Source organism: Cryptomeria japonica, unplaced genomic scaffold, assembly GCF_030272615.1.
Source record: "Cryptomeria japonica unplaced genomic scaffold, Sugi_1.0 HiC_scaffold_58, whole genome shotgun sequence".
Classification (NCBI taxonomy): Eukaryota; Viridiplantae; Streptophyta; class Pinopsida; order Cupressales; family Cupressaceae; genus Cryptomeria; species Cryptomeria japonica.
Window position 1 is genome coordinate 237,501 of NW_026728880.1, and position 25,000 is coordinate 262,500.

The 25,000-nt window shown below is 59.3% G+C and overlaps 2 non-coding genes across 2 annotated transcripts; both read right to left on the minus strand.

Moving 5' to 3' along the window:
• Positions 1-2,349: 2,349 nt before the first annotated feature.
• On the minus strand, positions 2,350-2,468 carry LOC131863216 (5S ribosomal RNA). Its single transcript, XR_009362148.1, has one exon. It is a non-coding gene; the product is annotated as a 5S ribosomal RNA (ribosomal RNA).
• A 7,817-nt stretch (positions 2,469-10,285) lies between these two features.
• On the minus strand, positions 10,286-10,404 carry LOC131863265 (5S ribosomal RNA). The gene has a single exon (XR_009362197.1). It is a non-coding gene; the product is annotated as a 5S ribosomal RNA (ribosomal RNA).
• Between the last annotated feature and the right edge of the window lie 14,596 nt (positions 10,405-25,000).

A 25,000-nucleotide genomic window follows, 5' to 3' on the forward strand; every position in this document is an offset into this window, starting at 1 on the left:
CCTGGCGCGCGCGAAGTTGGAAGTTGGGTTAATTGCCCGGGCGCGCACCTTCGCCAGGGTGGGCACCTTGGTGCGCACACCTTGGCTGGGCTGCGCACCAGGGCGGGCTCAAGATGGCACCAGCATTCCCTTTTTCTCACTATCTTTCAAAACGGAAATTTTAAAATCTCGTTTTTTTTTTGCCTTTTATGGAAATTAGTGAAGGCATCGCATCAAAGGTGCGCACCTCGCTGCCCACCTTGGTGTGCTCCGAGGTGCCCACCACGGTGCGCAACGCCGGTGCGAACCCGGGAGCGCCCCGATGTGTGCTCCAAGGTGCGGCGTGCACGAAGTCGGACCCCGGTTTGCCCCGGGTGCGCACCTCGCGTGCACCTTGGTGCGCACACCTTGGCTGGGTTGCGCGGCCTGGTGGGCACCATGGTGCGCACCAAGGAGCGCTCCGAAGTGTGCTCCAAGGTGCGGCGTGCACGAAGTCGGAGCCCGGTTTGCCCCGGGTACGCACCTTCGCCGGGGTGGGCACCTCGGCTGGGTTGCGCGCCCTGGTGCGCACCAAGGAGCGCTCCGAAGTGTGCTCCAAGGTGCGGCGTGCACGAAGTCGGAGCCCGGTTTGCCCCGGGTGCGCACCTCGCGTGCACCTTCGGCGGGGTTGCGCGCCCTGGTGGGCACCATGGTGCGCACCAAGGAGCGCTCCGAAGTGTGCTCCAAGGTGCGGCGTGCACGAAGTCGGAGCCCGGTTTGCCCCGGGTGCGCACCTCGCGTGCACCTTCGGCGGGGTTGCGCGCCCTGGTGGGCACCATGGTGCGCACCAAGGAGCGCTCCGAAGTGTGCTCCAAGGTGCGGCGTGCACGAAGTCGGAGCCCGGTTTGCCCCGGGTGCGCACCTCGCGTGCACCTTCGCCGCGGTGGGCACCATGGCGTGCACGAAGTCGGAGCCCGGTTTGCCCCGGGTGCGCACCTCGCGTGCACCTTCGCCGGGGTGGGCACCTCGGCTGGGTTGCGCGCCCTGGTGCGCACCAAGGAGCGCTCCGAAGTGTGCTCCAAGGTGCGGCGTGCACGAAGTCGGAGCCCGGTTTGCCCCGGGTGCGCACCTCGCGTGCACCTTCGCCAGGGTGGGCACCTCGGTGCGCACACCTTCTCAATGTTTTCTTGCCTTTTCTGGAAATTGGTGAAGGCAGCGCATCAAAGGTGCGCACCTCGGTGTGCTCCGAGGTGCGAACCCGAGAGCGCTCCGAGGTGCCCACGAAGTCGAAAGTCGGGTTAATTGCATTGTTTTCCCCGGGTGCGCTCCGAGGTGCGCAACATCGGCGCGCACCAAGGAGGGCTCCGAAGTGTGCTCCAAGGTGCGCACGATGGCGTGCACCTCTGGTGCGCACGATTCGGAGCTCGGTTTGACCGGGGTGCGCACACCTTGGCTGGGTTGCGCACCTTTTGTGCGCTCCAAGGTGCGCACGAAGTCGGAGCTCGGTTTGCCCCGGGTGCGCACCTTCGCCAGGGTGCGCACCTTGATGCGCACGCCTTGGCTGGGCTGCGCACCTTGGTGGGCGCCATGGTGCGCACCTTTCGTGCGCTCCAAGGTGCGCACGAAGTCGGAGCTCGGTTTGCCCCGGGTGCGCACCTTGGTGGGCGCCATGGTGCACTCCGAGGTGCCCAAGATTGGTGCGCACCAAGGAGCGCTCCGAAGTGCGCTCCAAGGTGCGCGCGAAGTCGAAAGTTGGGTTAATTGTCCGGTTTGCCTCGGGTGCGCACCTTGCGTGCACCTTCGCCAGGGTGGGCGCCTTGGTGCGCACACCTTGGCTGGGCTGCGCACACCTTGGCACCCGCGTTTCCTTCATTTTAAATTTTTTTTTTTTACAATCTCTCAAGTGGGAAATTCTATAATCTCAACTTTTTTTGCCTTTTCAGGAAACTTTTGAATGGAGCGCATCATTGGTGCGCTCCGAAGTGTGCTCCAAAGCTCTCTCCAGCTGCGTGCACCTGCCCCGGCCGCGCACCCGGCCCCGCCCAGCTTCGCTCACCTGTCCCGGGCGTCTGGTGCGGAACCTTAGAGTAAGAAACATCACCGTGCACCTTGGCCAACGTGCGCGACTCGACCGAGCGCGCACTGGCCGAGGTGCACACCGATTTCACCTGGGTGCGCGCGCAGCACCTCGGGCGCACCGGGGTGCGCGCACAACGCCCGGGTTGCACCGTGGCCTGTGTGCTCGGGGCGCCTCGGGTGCGCGCTCGGTGTCGCCCCCGCGCGCGCGGTAGTGCGGGCAGCGCACCCCGGCCCGGCCCGGCCCCGACGAGAACGCAAACGGGCAAAAGGTTTATTCAAATAGCATTGCGATGCCCGGCGAAAAACTAAAAAAGGGTGCAACACCGGGACTTCCCGGGAGGTCACCCATCCCAGTACTACTCCGGCCCAAGCGCGCTTAACTGCGGAGTTCTGATGGGATCCGGTGCACTAACGCTGGTATGATCGCACCCGTTATGAGCTTGTCGCAGTGTGTACTTAGCAAACCGCGACCCACGTGCGAATCCACCCCGGCCACCCACCCCCGTCGAGGTGCACACCCTCCCTCGCGAAGTGCGCCCCGTTCGCCAAGTGTGAGCCCTGCCCGGGTGCGCGCACCTTGCTAGGGCGTCGGGTGTGCACCCGGCCCGGCCTACGTGCGTGCACCTGTAGGGGGCGTCGTGTGCGTGCAGTGTCCCGTCTGCAACGCGGTGCCCACACACCACCTCGGGCGCAACGACCTGCGCTCACATGTGGGCCGAGTGCACCTTGGTGCATGTTCGGGGCGCCTCGGGTGCACGCTCGATCTTGCCCCGGTGCACCAAGGCGCTCGGTTTGCCCCGGGTGCGCACTTGGTGCAAGGTGGGCACCCAAAATAGGGATCAAGCACCAAAACACAAGTTTCGGGATGCAAAATGGGACCCAAGGACCACAAATGCGTTCCAAGACCCATGATGGGTCCACGAGAACAAAAATGTGTTCCGAGACTTAATAAACAAATATTGGGTTTTAGGAGAAGAAACATGCTCTGATGCCCAAAACGAGAATCGACCCCGAAAAGGCCACAGGCCAAAAGTGGGATGCGAGACAAAAAAAAATGGGACCCGAGGACCAAAATTGGGTTCCCAGGTCGAAGACAGGGCAACCGGACAAGAAACGACCTCTAAGGCTCGAAATGAGTCCCGACGACTAAAACTTGACAAGAAGCACCCATCAGGCACCCAACTCGACACCCATGGGATGCCGACCCACCCGGGCTTCCACCTAGCACACCTTGGCACCCACCCACCCTCGCACCCAACCTCGCACCCAACTTAGCACCTTTGAACCCACATTGGCACTCACCCTGACCCTGGCACCTTGGAACCCACATTGGCACTCACCTTGACCCTGGCACCCACCTTTGCACTCACCTTGGGACCCACCCTGGCTCCCACCTCGGCACCCACCCAGACACCCACCTTGGTTCCTTGGCACCCACCTTGGATCCTTGGCACCCACCCCGACACCCACCTTGGCACGCAACTTGGCTACTTGCCACCCACCTTGGCTCCTTGACGCCCACCCCGACAACCACCCCGTGACCTACCCTGGCTAGGGTTGGTGCACACCCACCCTGGTGCCCACCTTGGCACCCACCCTATGACCCACCTTGGCACGCACCTTAGTACCCACCCCGTTACCCACCCTAGGACCCACCCCGTGACCCACCTTGGCCAGGGTGGGTGCCTTGGTGCGCACAACTTGCCTGGGCTGCACACCAGGGCGGGCTCAAGATGGCACCCGCGTTCCGTTTTTTTCACTATCTTTCAAAACGGAAATTTTAAAATCTCATTTTTTTCTTTTTTTTGCCTTTTCTGGAAATTAGTGAAGGCAGCGCATCAAAGGTGCGCAATGCTGGTGCGAACCCGGGAGCGCTCCGATGTGTGCTCCAAGGTGCGGCGTGCACGAAGTCCGAGCCCGGTTTGCCCCGGGTGCGCACCTCGCGTGCACCTTCGCCGGGGTGAGCACCTTGGCTGGGTTGCGCGCCCTGGTGCGTACCAAGGAGCGCTCTGAAGTGTGCTCCAAGGTGCGGCGTGCACGAAGTCGGAGCCCGGTTTGCCCCGGGTGTGCACCTCGGGTGCGCACCTCGCGTGCACCTTCGCTGCGGTGGGCACCTTGGCTGGGTTGCGCGCCTTGGTGGGCACCATGCAGTGCACGAAGTCGGAGCCCGGTTTGCCCCGGGCGCGCACCTCCGCCAGGGTGGGCACCTTGGTGCGCACAACTTGCCTGGGCTGCGCATCAGGAAGGGCTCAAGATGGCACCCGCGTTCCGTTTTTTTCACTATCTTTCAGAACGGAAATTTTAAAATATCGTTTTTTTTTGCCTTTTCTGGAAATTAGTGAAGGCAGCGCATCAAAGGTGCGCAACGCTGGTGCGAACCTGGGAGCGCTCCGATGTGTGCTCCAAGGTGCGGCGTGCACGAAGTCGGAGCCCGGTTTGCCTCGGGTGCGCCCTGGTGGGCACCATGGTGCGCACCAAGGAGCGCTCCGAAGTGTGCTCCAAGGTGCGGCCTGCACGAAGTCGGAGCCCGGTTTGCCCCGGGTGTGCACCTCGGGTGGGCACCTTGGTGCGCATGCCTTGCCTGGGCTGCGCACCAGGGCGGGCTCAAGATGGCACCCGCGTTCCTTTTTTTTCACTATCTTTCAAAACGGAAATTTTAAAATCTCATTTTTTTTTGCCTTTTTCTGGAAATTAGTGAAGGCAGCGCATCAAAGGTGCGCACCTCGCTGCCCACCACGGTGCGCAACGCCGGTGGGCACCCGGGAGTGCTTCGAAGTGTGCTCCAAGGTGCTGCGTGCACGTTGTCGGAGCCCGGTTTGCCCCGGGTGCGCACCTCGCGTGCACCTTCGTCGGGGTGGGCACCTTGGCTTGGTTTGCCCCGGCTGCGCTCCGAAGCGGGGTTATTGGAGCGCCGCCTCTTTTTTTGTCGGAGCGTTTGGTGGGGTTTCTCGCATTGGCTCTTCCGAGGCCCGGTTGCCACCCTGGCGCGCACGAAGTCGGAAGTAGGGTTAATTGCCCGGGTGCGCACCTTTGCCAGGGTGGCACCTTACCTGGGCTGCGCACCAGGGCGGGCTCAAGATGGCACGCGCGTTCCGTTTTTTTCACTATCTTTCAAAACGGAAATTTTAAAATCTCCTTTTTTTTTTGCCTTTTCTGGAAATTAGTGAAGGCAGCGCATCAAAGGTGCGCACCTCGCTGCCCACCTTGGTGTGCTCTGAGGTGCGCACCCGGGAGCGCTACGAAGTGTGCTCCAAGGTGCGGCGTGCACGTTGTCGGAGCCCGGTTTGCCCCGGGTGCGCACCTCGCCTGCACCTTGGCCGGGGTGGGCACCTTGGCTGGGTTTGCCCAGGGTGCGCTCCGAAGCGGGGTTACTGGAGCGCCCCCTCTTTTTTTGTCAGAGAGTTTGGTGGGGTTTCTCGCATTGGCTCTTCCCAGGCCCGGTTGTTGGGTGCGCTCCCACCCTGGCGCGCGCGAAGTTGGAAGTTGGGTTAATTGCCCGGGCGCGCACCTTCGCCAGGGTGGGCACCTTGGTGCGCAAACCTTGGCTGGGCTGCGCACCAGGGCGGGCTCAAGATGGCACCAGCATTCCCTTTTTCTCACTATCTTTCAAAACGGAAATTTTAAAATCTCGTTTTTTTTTTGCCTTTTATGGAAATTAGTGAAGGCATCGCATCAAAGGTGCGCACCTCGCTGCCCACCTTGGTGTGCTCCGAGGTGCCCACCACGGTGCGCAACGCCGGTGCGAACCCGGGAGCGCCCCGATGTGTGCTCCAAGGTGCGGCGTGCACGAAGTCGGACCCCGGTTTGCCCCGGGTGCGCACCTCGCGTGCACCTTGGTGCGCACACCTTGGCTGGGTTGCGCGGCCTGGTGGGCACCATGGTGCGCACCAAGGAGCGCTCCGAAGTGTGCTCCAAGGTGCGGCGTGCACGAAGTCGGAGCCCGGTTTGCCCCGGGTGCGCACCTTCGCCGCGGTGGGCACCATGGCGTGCACGAAGTCGGAGCCCGGTTTGCCCCGGGTGCGCACCTCGCGTGCACCTTCGCCGGGGTGGGCACCTCGGCTGGGTTGCGCGCCCTGGTGCGCACCAAGGAGCGCTCTGAAGTGTGCTCCAAGGTGCGGCGTGCACGAAGTCGGAGCCCGGTTTGCCCCGGGTGTGCACCTCGGGTGCGCACCTCGCGTGCACCTTCGCTGCGGTGGGCACCTTGGCTGGGTTGCGCGCCTTGGTGGGCACCATGCAGTGCACGAAGTCGGAGCCCGGATTGCCCCGGGCGCGCACCTCCGCCAGGGTGGGCACCTTGGTGCGCACAACTTGCCTGGGCTGCGCACCAGGAAGGGCTCAAGATGGCACCCGCGTTCCGTTTTTTTCACTATCTTTCAGAACGGAAATTTTAAAATCTCATTTTTTTTTGCCTTTTCTGGAAATTAGTGAAGGCAGCGCATCAAAGGTGCGCAACGCTGGTGCGAACCTGGGAGCGCTCCGATGTGTGCTCCAAGGTGCGGCGTGCACGAAGTCGGACCCCGGTTTGCCCCGGGTGCGCACCTCGCGTGCACCTTGGTGCGCACACCTTGGCTGGGTTGCGCGCCCTGGTGGGCACCATGGTGCGCACCAAGGAGCGCTCCGAAGTGTGCTCCAAGGTGCGGCGTGCACGAAGTCGGAGCCCGGTTTGCCCCGGGTGCGCACCTCGCGTGCACCTTCGCCGCGGTGGGCACCATGGCGTGCACGAAGTCGGAGCCCGGTTTGCCCCGGGTGCGCACCTCGCGTGCACCTTCGCCGGGGTGGGCACCTTGGTGTGCAGACCTTGGCTGGGTTGCGCGCCCTGGTGGGCACCATGGTGCGCACCAAGGAGCGCTCCGAAGTGTGCTCCAAGGTGCGGCCTGCACGAAGTCGGAGCCCGGTTTGCCCCGGGTGTGCACCTCGGGTGGGCACCTTGGTGCGCATGCCTTGCCTGGGCTGCGCACCAGGGCGGGCTCAAGATGGCACCCGCGTTCCTTTTTTTTCACTATCTTTCAAAACGGAAATTTTAAAATCTCATTTTTTTTTGCCTTTTTCTGGAAATTAGTGAAGGCAGCGCATCAAAGGTGCGCACCTCGCTGCCCACCACGGTGCGCAACGCCGGTGGGCACCCGGGAGTGCTTCGAAGTGTGCTCCAAGGTGCTGCGTGCACGTTGTCGGAGCCCGGTTTGCCCCGGGTGCGCACCTCGCGTGCACCTTCGTCGGGGTGGGCACCTTGGCTGGGTTTGCCCCGGCTGCGCTCCGAAGCGGGGTTATTGGAGCGCCGCCTCTTTTTTTGTCGGAGCGTTTGGTGGGGTTTCTCGCATTGGCTCTTCCGAGGCCCGGTTGCCACCCTGGCGCGCACGAAGTCGGAAGTAGGGTTAATTGCCCGGGTGCGCACCTTTGCCAGGGTGGGCACCTTACCTGGGCTGCGCACCAGGGCGGGCTCAAGATGGCACGCGCGTTCCGTTTTTTTCACTATCTTTCAAAACGGAAATTTTAAAATCTCCTTTTTTTTTTGCCTTTTCTGGAAATTAGTGAAGGCAGCGCATCAAAGGTGCGCACCTCGCTGCCCACCTTGGTGTGCTCTGAGGTGCGCACCCGGGAGCGCTACGAAGTGTGCTCCAAGGTGCGGCGTGCACGTTGTCGGAGCCCGGTTTGCCCCGGGTGCGCACCTCGCCTGCACCTTGGCCGGGGTGGGCACCTTGGCTGGGTTTGCCCAGGGTGCGCTCCGAAGCGGGGTTACTGGAGCGCCCCCTCTTTTTTTGTCAGAGCGTTTGGTGGGGTTTCTCGCATTGGCTCTTCCCAGGCCCGGTTGTTGGGTGCGCTCCCACCCTGGCGCGCGCGAAGTTGGAAGTTGGATTAATTGCCCGGGCGCGCACCTTCGCCAGGGTGGGCACCTTGGTGCGCACACCTTGGCTGGGCTGCGCACCAGGGCGGGCTCAAGATGGCACCAGCATTCCCTTTTTCTCACTATCTTTCAAAACGGAAATTTTAAAATCTCGTTTTTTTTTTGCCTTTTATGGAAATTAGTGAAGGCATCGCATCAAAGGTGCGCACCTCGCTGCCCACCTTGGTGTGCTCCGAGGTGCCCACCACGGTGCGCAACGCCGGTGCGAACCCGGGAGCGCCCCGATGTGTGCTCCAAGGTGCGGCGTGCACGAAGTCGGACCCCGGTTTGCCCCGGGTGCGCACCTCGCGTGCACCTTGGTGCGCACACCTTGGCTGGGTTGCGCGGCCTGGTGGGCACCATGGTGCGCACCAAGGAGCGCTCCGAAGTGTGCTCCAAGGTGCGGCGTGCACGAAGTCGGAGCCCGGTTTGCCCCGGGTACGCACCTCGCGTGCACCTTCGCCGGGGTGGGCACCTCGGCTGGGTTGCGCGCCCTGGTGCGCACCAAGGAGCGCTCCGAAGTGTGCTCCAAGGTGCGGCGTGCACGAAGTCGGAGCCCGGTTTGCCCCGGGTGCGCACCTTCGCCGCGGTGCGCACCATGGCGTGCATGAAGTCGGAGCCCGGTTTGCCCCGGGTGCGCACCTCGCGTGCACCTTCGGCGGGGTTGCGCGCCCTGGTGGGCACCATGGTGCGCACCAAGGAGCGCTCCGAAGTGTGCTCCAAGGTGCGGCGTGCACGAAGTCGGAGCCCGGTTTGCCCCGGGTGCGCACCTCGCGTGCACCTTCGGCGGGGTTGCGCGCCCTGGTGGGCACCATGGTGCGCACCAAGGAGCGCTCCGAAGTGTGCTCCAAGGTGCGGCGTGCACGAAGTCGGAGCCCGGTTTGCCCCGGGTGCGCACCTCGCGTGCACCTTCGCCGCGGTGGGCACCATGGCGTGCACGAAGTCGGAGCCCGGTTTGCCCCGGGTGCGCACCTCGCGTGCACCTTCGCCGGGGTGGGCACCTCGGCTGGGTTGCGCGCCCTGGTGCGCACCAAGGAGCGCTCCGAAGTGTGCTCCAAGGTGCGGCGTGCACGAAGTCGGAGCCCGGTTTGCCCCGGGTGCGCACCTCGCGTGCACCTTCGCCAGGGTGGGCACCTCGGTGCGCACACCTTCTCAATGTTTTCTTGCCTTTTCTGGAAATTGGTGAAGGCAGCGCATCAAAGGTGCGCACCTCGGTGTGCTCCGAGGTGCGAACCCGAGAGCGCTCCGAGGTGCCCACGAAGTCGAAAGTCGGGTTAATTGCATTGTTTTCCCCGGGTGCGCTCCGAGGTGCGCAACATCGGCGCGCACCAAGGAGGGCTCCGAAGTGTGCTCCAAGGTGCGCACGATGGCGTGCACCTCTGGTGCGCACGATTCGGAGCTCGGTTTGACCGGGGTGCGCACACCTTGGCTGGGTTGCGCACCTTTTGTGCGCTCCAAGGTGCGCACGAAGTCGGAGCTCGGTTTGCCCCGGGTGCGCACCTTCGCCAGGGTGCGCACCTTGATGCGCACGCCTTGGCTGGGCTGCGCACCTTGGTGGGCGCCATGGTGCGCACCTTTCGTGCGCTCCAAGGTGCGCACGAAGTCGGAGCTCGGTTTGCCCCGGGTGCGCACCTTGGTGGGCGCCATGGTGCACTCCGAGGTGCCCAAGATTGGTGCGCACCAAGGAGCGCTCCGAAGTGCGCTCCAAGGTGCGCGCGAAGTCGAAAGTTGGGTTAATTGTCCGGTTTGCCTCGGGTGCGCACCTTGCGTGCACCTTCGCCAGGGTGGGCGCCTTGGTGCGCACACCTTGGCTGGGCTGCGCACACCTTGGCACCCGCGTTTCCTTCATTTTAAATTTTTTTTTTTTACAATCTCTCAAGTGGGAAATTCTATAATCTCAACTTTTTTTGCCTTTTCAGGAAACTTTTGAATGGAGCGCATCATTGGTGCGCTCCGAAGTGTGCTCCAAAGCTCTCTCCAGCTGCGTGCACCTGCCCCGGCCGCGCACCCGGCCCCGCCCAGCTTCGCTCACCTGTCCCGGGCGTCTGGTGCGGAACCTTAGAGTAAGAAACATCACCGTGCACCTTGGCCAACGTGCGCGACTCGACCGAGCGCGCACTGGCCGAGGTGCACACCGATTTCACCTGGGTGCGCGCGCAGCACCTCAGGCGCACCGGGGTGCGCGCACAACGCCCGGGTTGCACCGTGGCCTGTGTGCTCGGGGTGCCTCGGGTGCGCGCTCGGTGTCGCCCCCGCGCGCGCGGTAGTGCGGGCAGCGCACCCCGGCCCGGCCCGGCCCCGACGAGAACGCAAACGGGCAAAAGGTTTATTCAAATAGCATTGCGACGCCCGGCGAAAAACTAAAAAAGGGTGCAACACCGGGACTTCCCGGGAGGTCACCCATCCCAGTACTACTCCGGCCCAAGCGCGCTTAACTGCGGAGTTCTGATGGGATCCGGTGCACTAATGCTGGTATGATCGCACCCGTTATGAGCTTGTCGCAGTGTGTACTTAGCAAACCGCGACCCACGTGCGAATCCACCCCGGCCACCCACCCCCGTCGAGGTGCACACCCTCCCTCGCGAAGTGCGCCCCGTTCGCCAAGTGTGAGCCCTGCCCGGGTGCGCGCACCTTGCTAGGGCGTCGGGTGTGCACCCGGCCCGGCCTACGTGCGTGCACCTGGAGGGGGCGTCGTGTGCGTGCAGTGTCCCGTCTGCAACGCGGTGCCCACACACCACCTCGGGCGCAACGACCTGCGCTCACATGTGGGCCGAGTGCACCTTGGTGCATGTTCGGGGCGCCTCGGGTGCACGCTCGATCTTGCCCCGGTGCACCAAGGCGCTCGGTTTGCCCCGGGTGCGCACTTGGTGCAAGGTGGGCACCCAAAATAGGGATCAAGCACCAAAACACAAGTTTCGGGATGCAAAATGGGACCCAAGGACCACAAATGCGTTCCAAGACCCATGATGGGTCCACGAGAACAAAAATGTGTTCCGAGACTTAATAAACAAATATTGGGTTTTAGGAGAAGAAACATGCTCTGATGCCCAAAACGAGAATCGACCCCGAAAAGGCCACAGGCCAAAAGTGGGATGCGAGACAAAAAAAAATGGGACCCGAGGACCAAAATTGGGTTCCCAGGTCGAAGACAGGGCAACCGGACAAGAAACGACCTCTAAGGCTCGAAATGAGTCCCGACGACTAAAACTTGACAAGAAGCACCCATCAGGCACCCAACTCGACACCCATGGGATGCCGACCCACCCGGGCTTCCACCTAGCACACCTTGGCACCCACCCACCCTCGCACCCAACCTCGCACCCAACTTAGCACCTTTGAACCCACATTGGCACTCACCCTGACCCTGGCACCTTGGAACCCACATTGGCACTCACCTTGACCCTGGCACCCACCTTTGCACTCACCTTGGGACCCACCCTGGCTCCCACCTCGGCACCCACCCAGACACCCACCTTGGTTCCTTGGCACCCACCTTGGATCCTTGGCACCCACCCCGACACCCACCTTGGCACGCAACTTGGCTACTTGCCACCCACCTTGGCTCCTTGACGCCCACCCCGACAACCACCCCGTGACCTACCCTGGCTAGGGTTGGTGCACACCCACCCTGGTGCCCACCTTGGCACCCACCCTATGACCCACCTTGGCACGCACCTTAGTACCCACCCCGTTACCCACCCTAGGACCCACCCCGTGACCCACCTTGGCCAGGGTGGGTGCACCCACCCTGGTGCCCACCTTGGCACCCACCCATCCTAGCACCCAGCCTGTGACCGGGCTTGGAACCCAACCTTGCACCCGCACCCGTCTTGGCCAGTGTGGGTGCGCACCCATCCTGGCACCCACGTTGTGACACACCCTTTAACCCACGCACCCTAGCACCCACGTTGGCACCCACCTTGGAACCCAACCTAGCAACTTGGCACCCACCCCGTGACCCACCTTGGCATCCACCATAGCAGTCGCCGACTTGGCACCCACCTCGGCACCCACCTTGACACTTGTGGACCCACCTTGCCACTCACCCTAGCATCGACCCATCCTAGCACCCACCCTGGCACCTTTGCACCCTAGCACTCACCCATCCTAGCACCTAACCTGTGACCCACCTTGACACTCACCCTCGCACCCACCTTGGAACCCAACCTAGCACCCACCCACCCTGACACCAACCCTAGCACCTACCCACCCTTGCACCCACCCTGTGACCCATCTTGGCACCCACCCATCCTACCACTCAACCTATCACCCACCTTCTCACCCACCTTGGCATCCACCTTAGCACCCACCCACACTGGCACCTTGGCACCCACCTCGGGCAAGGTGGGTGCACACCCACCCTGGCACCCAATTTAGAACCCACCGAGCATGTTACCCACCTTGGCACCCACATTGCAGCCCACCCTAGTACCCACCCTATGACCCACATTGGCATCCACACCCTAGCACCCAGGCACCTCGACACCCGCCTTGACACCCACCCTAGCACTGAACCTGTGACCCACCTTGGAACTCACCCTAGAACCCACCCACCCTGTGAACCACCTTGGCATCCACCTTAGCACCCACCCACCTTGGCACCCACTCTAGCACTCACCCATCCTAACACCCAACTTGTTACCCACCTTGGCACCCGCCCTCGCGTCCACCTTGAAACCCACCCTAGCACCCACCCACGCAGGAGCCCACCTTGGCACCCAACCTAACACCCACGCATCCTGGCACCCAACTTGTGACCCACCTTGGAACCCACCCTAGTACCCACCTTTGAACCCACTATATCACCAACCCACCTTGGCACCCACCCTATGACCCTCTTTGGAATCCACCCTAGCACGCACCCACCCTGGCACCCACCATGGAGCGCACCCTAGCACCCACCCACCTCGGCACGCACCTCAACACCCACCTTGGTGTGCGCACTGCGCCAACCTCTCAAAGACCCTATGTGGTGCGCTCCAAAGTGTACACCTTTGGTGCGCTCCAAGGTGCGCACCTTTGGTGCACACCGAGGTGCACACCAAAGTGTGCACCGAGGTGAGCACCAAAGTGCACTCCAGGGTGCACACCAAGGCGTGCACCTTTGGTGCGGTCAATGCAAACGAATTCGGAAGTTGGGGTCGATGTCCTAATCGCTGCTGCAGACTACACGTATGAGAATCGGACAAATAGCTTTATATAGGGGAGGTGTTGCGTTTGATGGGTCGACTCCCCTGGTTGTGTGCACTGCACCAACTTCAAAGACCCTGTCTTGTTTAAGAAGTCAAAAGTTGGGGTGGATGTCCTAATCATTGCTGCAGTCTACGCATGTATGAGAATCAGACAAATAGCTTATATAGGGGAGGTGTTGCATTCGGTGGGTTGACTCCCCTGGTTGTGCGCACTGCGCCAACCTCAAAGACCCCGCATAGCAGAAGAAGTCGGAAGTCGGATTTTGGTGAGCACCAAGGCGTGCACCTTTGGTGCGGTCAACGCAGACGAATTCAGAAGTTGGGGTGGATGTCCTAATCGTTGTTGCAGGCTACACATGTATGAGAATCAGACAAATAGCTTATATAGGGGAGGTGTTGGGTTTGATGGGTCAACTCCCTTGGTTGTGCGCATTACGCCAACCTCAAAGACCTTGTTTTCGTTAAGAAGTCAAAAGTTGGGGTCAATGTCCTAATGGCTCCTGCAGGCTACACATGTATGAGAATCGGACAAATAGCTTATATAGGGGAGGTGTTGGGTTTGATGGGTCGACTCCCCTGGTTGTGCGCATTACGTCAACCTCAAAGACCTTGTTTTCGTTAAGAAGTCAAAAGTTGGGGTCGATGTCCTAATTGCTCCTGTAGACTACACATGTATGAGAATCAGACAAATAGCTTATATAGGGGATGTCACGACCTTTGAGATCTGACCCGAGCTAGAATGGATTCTAGAGCGTGTCTCCCCCTGGCACGTCTCTATGTCTTCCGATCCTTATATGCACAATGGCTTGAGGATGCATTACTTGAGAACAATGTTGGTTATGAAAGATTTGCAAAGCATTCATGGATACGTCGGATGCAAGACTTGATACCGTGTTGGATGGAATGCTATGCGTGGGTTCTCGCATAAGTCGTTCGAGAAGCTCTTGGGCTGCGGGATGTCATAGGGACATTCCCAGTGTGGTGTAGGATTGTGTCCGGGACATGATCCGAGGAGTAATCACTGTGTCTAGGAACGGGAGGTCTGGGACCTCACCAGGATAGACATGGAAACGGTTGCGAGCTGGTGGCACAGCGAGCTAACCTTAGAACTACGTGTGACTTTGAGCCATATCGATTGTGGGTACGTAGGAGGTTTTCATGAGGTCGGCTCGTGTAGGCCACAAGTCCAACCCTGGACGCAGGGATATCTCTTTGAGGGTGACCCATAGGTTGGGAAGTTCTCTAGCTTAGTTTTTGAGGTGACTCGCTGGATGAGAAGTCCTAGAGCTAAGTCCATTGGAGTGCCGCGTTGCACTCATTGGCGTCGTCTAGACTTATATTCCGCATAAGTCTTGTTTGAGGCGGCATTGGTGAAGGCGTAGTCCGTATTAGATTACTTGCAAGCTATTTGCAAGGTCTAAAGGCGGTGCCGAACGGGTTGAAACTCTGGACCCGTTACATCTGGTATCAGAGCAGATTCATCATTGACTCTGATACTTGTCTTTTCGGTAAAGCTAGTATTAGAGGAGTGATATGATGAAACGGTCTCGGTGACCTTTTGTTATATGACTTGGTGTGTCGTTTAAGAGTGTGATTCGATGATAGTTTGGGTGCCCGACTTGGGAGAGTTGATTTCGGTGAACTAGCATAGTGGAGCGAAAGCGAGTTGCATGTGGGTCGCGTATGATCTGGGATTCCTTAGACCCTTGTTGATGCAAAGGTTGGGGAAGCCCCTTAATGCAGCGTTCCGATCTATGACTAGAGCCGAGCTACTTTTCTTAAGCGGAAGTCGGAGAACTTTAAGGGTGGTTCCTTAGGCATCCATAACTCGAGATCGAAGTGCGGTATGAAGCTCATTCAATGCTCAAACAGACCTGGGCATTGGAACCGCTAAGAAGGGAGCATCCTTGTTGGGTGATATTTGGTTAGTATTTCGTAGAGATGCTTAACCCTTTACTCGGTTGAGTTTAAAATAAGCATGCACTTGGTGCTTGAGCTTATCTTAACATGAGTTGAGTTGTTACCCAATAAAGGTATGTTCTCCCTCGTGTGTTGCAATCTTGGTGCACGAATGGGTTTTGTGCGACTTGACATGGAATGTTGGGTTTTATGAGGTAGCCGAATTGCAAGGTGTTGTGCTTGTTGTTGCCTAGTACATCAAGCCAACCGAAAAGAGCTTGTCATGCGGATTGAGTACGTGGAAGGTAAATGGGGGGCATTTAGTCTGGAGCTACTCCGCTATCTGGTGATGGTTAAGCTAGGATGATTTATTTAATAATGTTAGGACTAAATTGAGTCTTGTGGATGTCTTGGTGGTACTCAAGATCCCAAGGCGTTGCAAAATGGGTATTCTGATTGGGTGTTAGATATGGCCTTACGATTTGGTTTTGCAAGAGAAGGGTTAGGCTCTTCAACTTCATTGAGTGAGGTGGTGTCTGATTAAGTGGATTGGTAATCTACGTCCCCAGGATCGCCTTGATTGCACAATTGGTCTTTACCAAGAGCTTGAAGGGAACATAGCTTCACGAGTTGGACTTGGGGAAGGTTATGGACCCGAGTGGATCCGAGTCGACTTGGATGGAATCTTAAGTCGAGTGTTCATTTATGGACCGGATTTGGTTGGTGTCATGTTTTGTGATTCGAGTCAAAGTGAAGTGACTTTGCAAGTACTTTGTAACCCGGAAGTTCGGTGTTGCAAGCGCCGAGGACGTCGCTTATTTTAAGTGGGGGAGGATGTCACGACCTTTGAGATCTGACCCGAGCTAGAATGGATTCTAGAGCGTGTCTCCCCCTGGCACGTCTCTATGTCTTCCGATCCTTATATGCACAATGGCTTGAGGATGCATTACTTGAGAACAATGTTGGTTATGAAAGATTTGCAAAGCATTCATGGATACGTCGGATGCAAGACTTGATACCGTGTTGGATGGAATGCTATGCGTGGGTTCTCGCATAAGTCGTTCGAGAAGCTCTTGGGCTGCGGGATGTCATAGGGACATTCCCAGTGTGGTGTAGGATTGTGTCCGGGACATGATCCGAGGAGTAATCACTGTGTCTAGGAACGGGAGGTCTGGGACCTCACCAGGATAGACATGGAAACGGTTGCGAGCTGGTGGCACAGCGAGCTAACCTTAGAACTACGTGTGACTTTGAGCCATATCGATTGTGGGTACGTAGGAGGTTTTCATGAGGTCGGCTCGTGTAGGCCACAAGTCCAACCCTGGACGCAGGGATATCTCTTTGAGGGTGACCCATAGGTTGGGAAGTTCTCTAGCTTAGTTTTTGAGGTGACTCGCTGGATGAGAAGTCCTAGAGCTAAGTCCATTGGAGTGCCGCGTTGCACTCATTGGCGTCGTCTAGACTTATATTCCGCATAAGTCTTGTTTGAGGCGGCATTGGTGAAGGCGTAGTCCGTATTAGATTACTTGCAAGCTATTTGCAAGGTCTAAAGGCGGTGCCGAACGGGTTGAAACTCTGGACCCGTTACAGGGGAGGTGTTGGGTTTGATGGGTTGACTCCCCTAGTTGTTCGCATTACACCAACCTCAAAGACCTTGTTTTCGTTTAGAAGCCGAAAGTTGGGGTCGATGTCCTAATTGCTCCTGCAGGCTACGCATGTATGAGAATCAGACAAATAGCTTATATAGGGGAGGTGTTGGGTTTGATGGGTCGACTCCCCTGGTTGTGCGCATTGCGCCAACCTCAAAGACCCTGCATTGCGGATGAAGTCGAAAGTCAGAGTTTGGTGTGCTACAAGGTGTGGTCGAAGGTGCTCACCTAGGTGTGCACCTTTGGAGCACAGGAAAAGTGCCCTCCAAAAGTGCGCACCTTTGGAGTGCACAAAAGTGCCCTCCAAAAGTGCGCACCTTTGGAGCGCAGAAAAGTGCCCTCCAAAAAGTGCCCTCCAAAAGTGCGCACCTTTGGAGCGCAGAAAAGTGCCCTCCAAAAAGTGCCCTCCAAAAGTGCGCACCTTTGGAGCGCAGAAAAGTGCCCTCCAAAAAGTGCCCTCCAAAAGTGCGCACCTTTGGAGCGCAGAAAAGTGCCCTCCAAAAAGTGCCCTCCAAAAGTGCGCACCTTTGGAGCGCAGAAAAGTGCCCTCCAAAAAGTGCCCTCCAAAAGTGCGCACCTTTGGAGCGCAGAAAAGTGCCCTCCAAAAAGTGCCCTCCAAAAGTGCGCACCTTTGGAGCGCAGAAAAGTGCCCTCCAAAAAGTGCCCTCCAAAAGTGCGCACCTTTGGAGCGCAGAAAAGTGCCCTCCAAAAAGTGCCCTCCAAAAGTGCGCACCTTTGGAGCGCAGAAAAGTGCCCTCCAAAAAGTGCCCTCCAAAAGTGCGCACCTTTGGAGCGCAGAAAAGTGCCCTCCAAAAAGTGCCCTCCAAAAGTGCGCACCTTTGGAGCGCAGAAAAGTGCCCTCCAAAAGTGCGCACTTTTGGTGCGCACCAAGGCGCTGGTTCGGTCGTTGCAGGCGAGTTCGGAAGTTGGGGTCGATGTCCTGAGCGGAGGTGCAAACTACACAGGTGTCGGAATCGGACAAATAGCTTATATAGGGGAGGTGTATGCTTCGATGGGTCGACTCCCCAGGTTGAGCGCACCGCGCCAACCTCAAAGACCCTACGGTATGGATGAAGTCGGAAGTTGGGTCCGATGACCGATTCGATTAGTAGGTATGCTCATGAGGTCGGAATTTGGGTCCGATGACCTGCCATGTGCAGGAAGGCGAATGTTGACACTGTGCGTTGCAAGGTGCACACCAAGGCGCTGGTGCGGTCTTTTTAGTCGAGTTCGGAAGTTGGGGTCGATGTCCTGATCGGAGGTGCAAGCTACACAGGTGTGGGAATCGGACAAATAGCTTATATAGGGGAGGTGTATGCTTCGTTGGGTCGACTCCCCGGGTTGAGCGCACCGCGCCAACCTCAAAGACCCTACGGTATGGATGAAGTCGGAAGTTGGGTCCGATGACCGATTCGATATGTAGGCATACTCGCGAGGTCGGAATTTGGGTCCGATGACCTGCCACGTGCAGGAAGGCGAATGTTGGCACTGTGCGTTGCAAGGTGCGCACCAAGGCGCTGGTTCGGTCGTTGGAGGCGAGTTCGGAAGTTGGGGTCGATGTCTTGATCGGAGGTGCAAACTACACAGGTGTGGGAATCGGACAAATAGCTTATATAGGGGAGGTGTATGCTTCGTTGGGTCGACTCCCCGGGTTGAGCGCACCGCGCCAACCTCAAAGACCCTACGGTATGGATGAAGTCGGAAGTTGGGTCCGATGACCGATTCGATATGTAGGCATACTCGCGAGGTCGGAATTTGGGTCCGATGACCTGCCATGTGCAGGAAGGCGAATGTTGGGACTGTGCGTCGCAAGGTGCGCACCAAGGCGCTGGTGCCGTCGTTGCAGTCGAGTTCGGAAGTTGGGGTCGATGTCCTGGTCAGAGGTGCAAACTACACAGGTGTGGGAATCGGACAAATAGCTTATATAGGGGAGGTGTATGCTTCGATGGGTCGACTCCCTGGGTTGAGCGCACCGCGCCAACCTCAAAGACCCTACAGTATGGATGAAGTCGGAAGTTGGGTCCGATGACCGATTCGATACGTAGGCATATTGGCGAGGTCTGAATTTGTGTCCGATGACCTGCCATGCGCAGGAAGGCGGAATTTGGGTCCGATGACCGAGTTGATGGCGTGCCATGCGCAGAAAGGCGGAATTTGGGTCCGATGACCGAGTTGATGTTGATGGCCCGCCATGCACAGGAAGGCGGAATTTGGGTCCGATGACCGATTTGAAGGCGTGCCATACGCAAAAAGGCGGAGTTTGGGTCCGATGACCGAGTTGATATTGATGGCCCGCCATGCGCAGGAAGGCGGAATTTGGGTCCGATGACCTGACATACGCATGGAGTCCGACTCGGGGGCCGATGTTCGATTCGATGACTTGCATTGTGGGTAAAGTCGGAAGTTGTGGTCTTTGACCCGATTCGATGACCAGACTTCGGCTGCTTGAGAATCGGACAAATAACTTATATAGGGGAGGTAGTGTTCTCGAGCATCCTCCCCCCGTGCCCGTTTATGTCGATTGATGCTGGTGCTCGACTGGTTGGAGCGCTCGGATGCAAAAATCTTGCACCAGGATTTATCGATTGTGATGGACACGGCAAGTCTCCTGATTGCTATGCAGGAGCTCATCGTGAATCTCTATGCGGCCTTGGTATGGACTCGACCTGCGGAATGGTTCGGCAATGGTAGTCGCTCCAACACGTCCTTGCAATGGCCACAGAGGTGATTCGACTAGAGCTCCAGTCTAGCTTTTGGGTTGCTTGGCGGACTGGTATAGCCGCGATCGAGTTCCGGCCATGAACGTTTTAGATAGCTCTTGGGCTTTCTGGGACGGAAGTCGGAAGTTTGGGCTGTTGTCCGATTTGATGACCATTCTTCGGATGTGTGAGAATCGGACAAATAACTTATATAGGGGACTGTGTTGTCTCACGCAGCCCCCTCCGTGCCCCTCTATCTCGACCGATGTTGGTGCTTGAAAGGGTTGGGATCGCTCGGATTTATAAACGTGCACCACCATTTGTCGAGTGTGAGGGACGCGGCAGGTCTCCTAAATGCTATGCGGGCGCTCTCTGAGAATCTCTATCCGGCCTCGACACAGACTAGTCTTGCTGAATGGTTTGGCACTGGTAGTCGATCCAACACGTCGTTGTTGTGGCCGCCTAGGCGATTCGATTCGAGCCCCCGTCTAGCTTTTGGGTTGCTTGGCGGATTTTGCCCTATCCGCAAGTGAGCTCGGTCCCTAAACGTTCGAGAAACCCGATTGCTATGCGCCGACTCTCTTTCTTGCGAGCCTCCATCTAGCTTTTGGGTCTCTACGGAACGGAAGTCGGAATCTGGGACCGTTGTTTGATTCGACGAGGCAGACTACGGTTGTGCGAGAATCGGACAAATAACTTATATAGGGGAGGTGTTGACTGGAGCATTCTCCCCCGTGCCCCTCTAACTCGACCAATGCTGGCGCTCGAACGGTGGTAGCGCTCGGATTTTCATTGAGCGCCAGCATTGGTCGATTTAGAGGGGCATGCGAGATTCCCGAATGCTATGCGAGGGCTCTAACGGAAATGTCTATTGGTTTCGGTATGGATGCAATTGCGAGTGGTTCGGCAAAGGTAGTCGTTCCGATGCGTCCATGTCGTGGCCAAATCGATAATTCGATTTGAGCCCTCGTATAGCATTTGGGTCTCTCGATGTGATTCCGCATTCCAGTCCCTTTGGGCACTGCTTGAGCCGCATCCCAGGGGGTTCCCTTCCCAATAATCTGCCTCGCAACCCGATTGCTATGCGGTGAGGCTCCTCGGCCGCCTCGGAACTATCTGTGTATCAGACGCATCGCGGGATAAGGGGTTGGCAACGGTAGTCGCCCCAAGCGCGTCCGATGCTTGGACCATTCCGAGGCGGCCCTGAAGCCTCTTCCGTCTAGCCGTTGGGTCCTTCTCGCCGCATCCCTCGCCTCGCACCCCGATTGCTATGCGGTGAGGCTCCTCGGCCGCCTCGGAACTATCTGTGTATCGGACGCGTCGCGGGATAAGGGGTTGTCACTGGTAGTCGCCCCAAGCGCGTCCGATGCTTGGACCATTCCGAGGCGGCCCTGAAGCCTCTTCCGTCTAGTCGTTGGGTCCTTCTCGCCGCATCCCTCGCCTCGCACCCCGATTGCTATGCGGTGAGGCTCCTCGGCCGCCTCGGAACTATCTGTGTATCGGACGCGTCGCGGGATAAGGGGTTGTCATTGGTAGTCGCCCCAAGCGCGTCCGATGCTTGGACCATTCCGAGGCGGCCCTGAAGCCTCTTCCGTCTAGCCGTTGGGTCCTTCTCGCCGCATCCCTCGCCTCGCACCCCGATTGCTATGCGGTGAGGCTCCTCGGCCGCCTCGGAACTATCTGTGTATCGGACGCGTCGCGGGATAAGGGGTTGTCACTGGTAGTCGCCCCAAGCGCGTCCGATGCTTGGACCATTCCGAGGCGGCCCTGAAGCCTCTTCCGTCTAGCCGTTGGGTCCTTCTCGCCGCATCCCTCGCCTCGCACCCCGATTGCTATGCGGTGAGGCTCCTCGGCCGCCTCGGAACTATCTGTGTATCGGACGCGTCGCGGGATAAGGGGTTGTCACTGGTAGTCGCCCCAAGCGCGTTCGATGCTTGGACCATTCCGAGGCGGCCCTGAAGCCTCTTCCGTCTAGCCGTTGGGTCCTTCTCGCCGCATCCCTCGCCTCGCACCCCGATTGCTATGCGGTGAGGCTCCTCGGCCGCCTTGGAACTATCTGTGTATCGGACGCGTCGCGGGATAAGGGGTTGTCACTGGTAGTCGCCCCAAGCGCGTCCGATGCTTGGACCATTCCGAGGCGGACCCGAAGCCTCTTCCGTCTAGCCGTTGGGTCCTTCTCGCCGCATCCTTCGCCTCGCACCCCGATTGCTATGCGGTGAGGCTCCTCGGCCGCCTCGGAACTATCTGTGTATCGGACGCGTCGCGGGATAAGGGGTTGTCACTGGTAGTCGCCCCAAGCGCGTCCGATGCTTGGACCATTCCGAGGCGGACCCGAAGCCTCTTCCGTCTAGCCGTTGGGTCCTTCTCGCCGCATCCCTCGCCTCGCACCCCGATTGCTATGCGGTGAGGCTCCTCGGCCGCCTTGGAACTATCTGTGTATCGGACGCGTCGCGGGATAAGGGGTTGTCACTGGTAGTCGCCCCAAGCGCGTCCGATGCTTGGACCATTCCGAGGCGGACCCGAAGCCTCTTCCGTCTAGCCGTTGGGTCCTTCTCGCCGCATCCCTCGCCTCGCACCCCGATTGCTATGCGGTGAGGCTCCTCGGCCGCCTTGGAACTATCTGTGTATCGGACGCATCGCGGGATAAGGGGTTGTCACTGGTAGTCGCCCCAAGCGCGTCCGATGCTTGGACCATTCCGAGGCGGACCCGAAGCCTCTTCCGTCTAGCCGTTGGGTCCTTCTCGCCGCATCCCTCGCCTCGCACCCCGATTGCTATGCGGTGAGGCTCCTCGGCCGCCTTGGAACTATCTGTGTATCGGACGCGTCGCGGGATAAGGGGTTGTCACTGGTAGTCGCCCCAAGCGCGTCCGATGCTTGGACCATTCCGAGGCGGCCCCGAAGCCTCTTCCGTCTAGCCGTTGGGTCCTTCTCGCCGCATCCCTCGCCTCGCACCCCGATTGCTATGCGGTGAGGCTCCTCGGCCGCCTTGGAACTATCTGTGTATCGGACGCGTCGCGGGATAAGGGGTTGTCACTGGTAGTCGCCCCAAGCGCGTCCGATGCTTGGACCATTCCGAGGCGGCCCCGAAGCCTCTTCCGTGTAGCCGTTGGGTCCTTCTCGCCGCATCCCTCGCCTCGCACCCCGATTGCTATGCGGTGAGGCTCCTCGGCCGCCTTGGAACTATCTGTGTATCGGACGCGTCGCGGGATAAGGGGTTGTCACTGGTAGTCGCCCCAAGCGCGTCCGATGCTTGGACCATTCCGAGGCGGACCTGAAGCCTCTTCCCTCTAGCCGTTGGGGCTTTCTCGCCGCATCCCTCGCCTCGCACCCTGATTGCTATGCTGTGAGGCTCCTCGGCCGCCTTGGAACTATCTGTGTATCGGACGCATCGCGGGATAAGGGGTTGGCAGTGGTAGTCGCCCCAAGCGCATCCGATGCTTGGACCATTCCGAGGCGGCCCTGCAGCCTCTTCCGTCTAGCCGTTGGGGCCATCTCGCCGCATCCCCCACCTCGCACCACGATTGCTATGCGGTGAGGCTCCTTGGCCGCCTCGGAACTATCTGTGTATCGGACGCATCGCGGGATAAGGGGTTGTCACTGGTAGTCGCCCCAAGCGCGTCCGATGCTTGGACTATTCCGAGGCGGCCCTGCAGCCTCTTCCGTCTAGCCGTTGGGGCCATCTCGCTGCATCCCCCACCTCCTCGGCCGCCTCGGAACTATCTGTGTATCGGACGCATCGCGGGATAAGGGGTTGGCAGTGGTAGTCGCCCCAAGCGCGTCCGATGCTTGGACTATTCCGAGGCAGCCCTGCAGCCTCTTCCGTCTAGCCTTTGGGGCCATCTCGCCGCATCCCTCGCCTCGCACCCCGATTGCTATGCGGTGAGGCTCCTCGGCCGCCTGGGAACTATCTTCGTATCGGACGCATCGCGGGATAAGGGGTTGTCACTGGTAGTCGCCCCAAGCGCGTCCGATGCTTGGACTATTCCGAGGCGGCCCTGTGGCCTCTTCCGTCTAGCCGTTGGGGCCATCTCGCCGCATCCCCCACCTCGCACCCCGATTGCTATGCGGTGAGGCTCTTCGGCCGCCTTGGAACTATCTTCGTATCGGACGCATCGCGGGATAAGGGGTTGTCACTGGTAGTGGCCCCAAGCGCGTCCGATGCTTGGACTATTCCGAGGCGGCCCTGCAGCCTCTTCCGTCTAGCCGTTGGGGCCATCTCGCCGCATCCCCCACCTCGCACCCCGATTGCTATGCGGTGAGGCTCCTCGGCCGCCTTGGAACTATCTTCGTATCGGACGCATCGCGGGATAAGGGGTTGTCACTGGTAGTCGCCCCAAGCGCGTCCGATGCTTGGACTATTCCGACGCGGCCCTGTGGCCTCTTCCGTCTAGCCGTTGGGGCCATCTCGCCGCATCCCCCACCTCGCACCCCGATTGCTATGCGGTGAGGCTCCTCGGCCGCCTTGGAACCATCTTCGTATCGGACGCATCGCGGGATAGGGGGCTGTCACTGGTAGTCGCCCCAAGCGTGTCCGATGCTTGGACCATTCCTAGGCGGCCCTGAAGCCTCTTCCGTCTAGCCGTTGGGGCCTTCCCGCCCCATCCCTCGCCTCGCACCCCCGATTGCTATGCGGTGAGGCTCCTCGGCCGCCTTGGAACCATCTGTGTATCGGACGCATCGCGGGATAAGGGGTTGGCACTGGCAGTCGCCCCAAGCGCGTCCGATGCTTGGACCATTCCGAGGTGGCCCTGAAGCCTCTTCCGTCTAGCCGTTGGGGCCTTCCCGCCCCATCCCTCGCCTCGCACCCCGATTGATATGCGGTGAGGCTCCTCGGCCGCCTTGGAACTATCTGTGTATCGGACGCATCGCGGGATAAGGGGTTGGCACTGGTAGTCGTCCCAATCGCATCCGATGCTTGGACCATTCCGAGGCGGCCCTGCAGCCTCTTCCGTTTAGCCGTCGGGGCCTTCCCGCCGCATCCCTCGCCTCGCATCCCGATTCCTATGCGGTGAGTCTTCTCGGCCGCCGCGGAACTATACCTGTTATTGCTACTGCATCCTTCGGCTGGTAACCTCCTCTGCCGCCTTGGAACGTTCTCTTTGTCGGACGCGTCGCGGGATAAGGGGTTGGCACTGGTAGTCGCCCCAAGCGCGCCCGATGCATAGACCGCTCCGAGTCGACCTTGCTTTCAGCCTCTCACATGCATAGACCTCTCTGAGTCGACCCTGCAGCCTCTCACGTTTAGCCTTTGGAATCTCGCCTCACAACATGATTGCTATCCTTGATGCATCCCTTGCCTCGAGCCCTGATTGCTTTCTTGGCTGCATCCCTCCTCTCCTCACAGCCCGGTTGTCATCACTGCTTCATCCGTCGCTTCATGCATTCTGGCTGCTGGGCCCTTCCCACCGCACACCTCGATTGCTATCTCTTCTGCATCACACACCCCGATTGCTATCTCTGCTACATCCCTCGGCTCTCACTTCTGCATCCTTCGCCTCACACCTCGATTGCTATCAATGCTGCATCCGTAACCTCACACCCCGATTGCTATGCGGGGAGGCTCCTTGGCCGCCTTGGAAATTTCTGTGTGTCGGACGCACCGCGGGATAAGGGGTTGGCACTGGTAGTCGCCCCAAGTGCGCC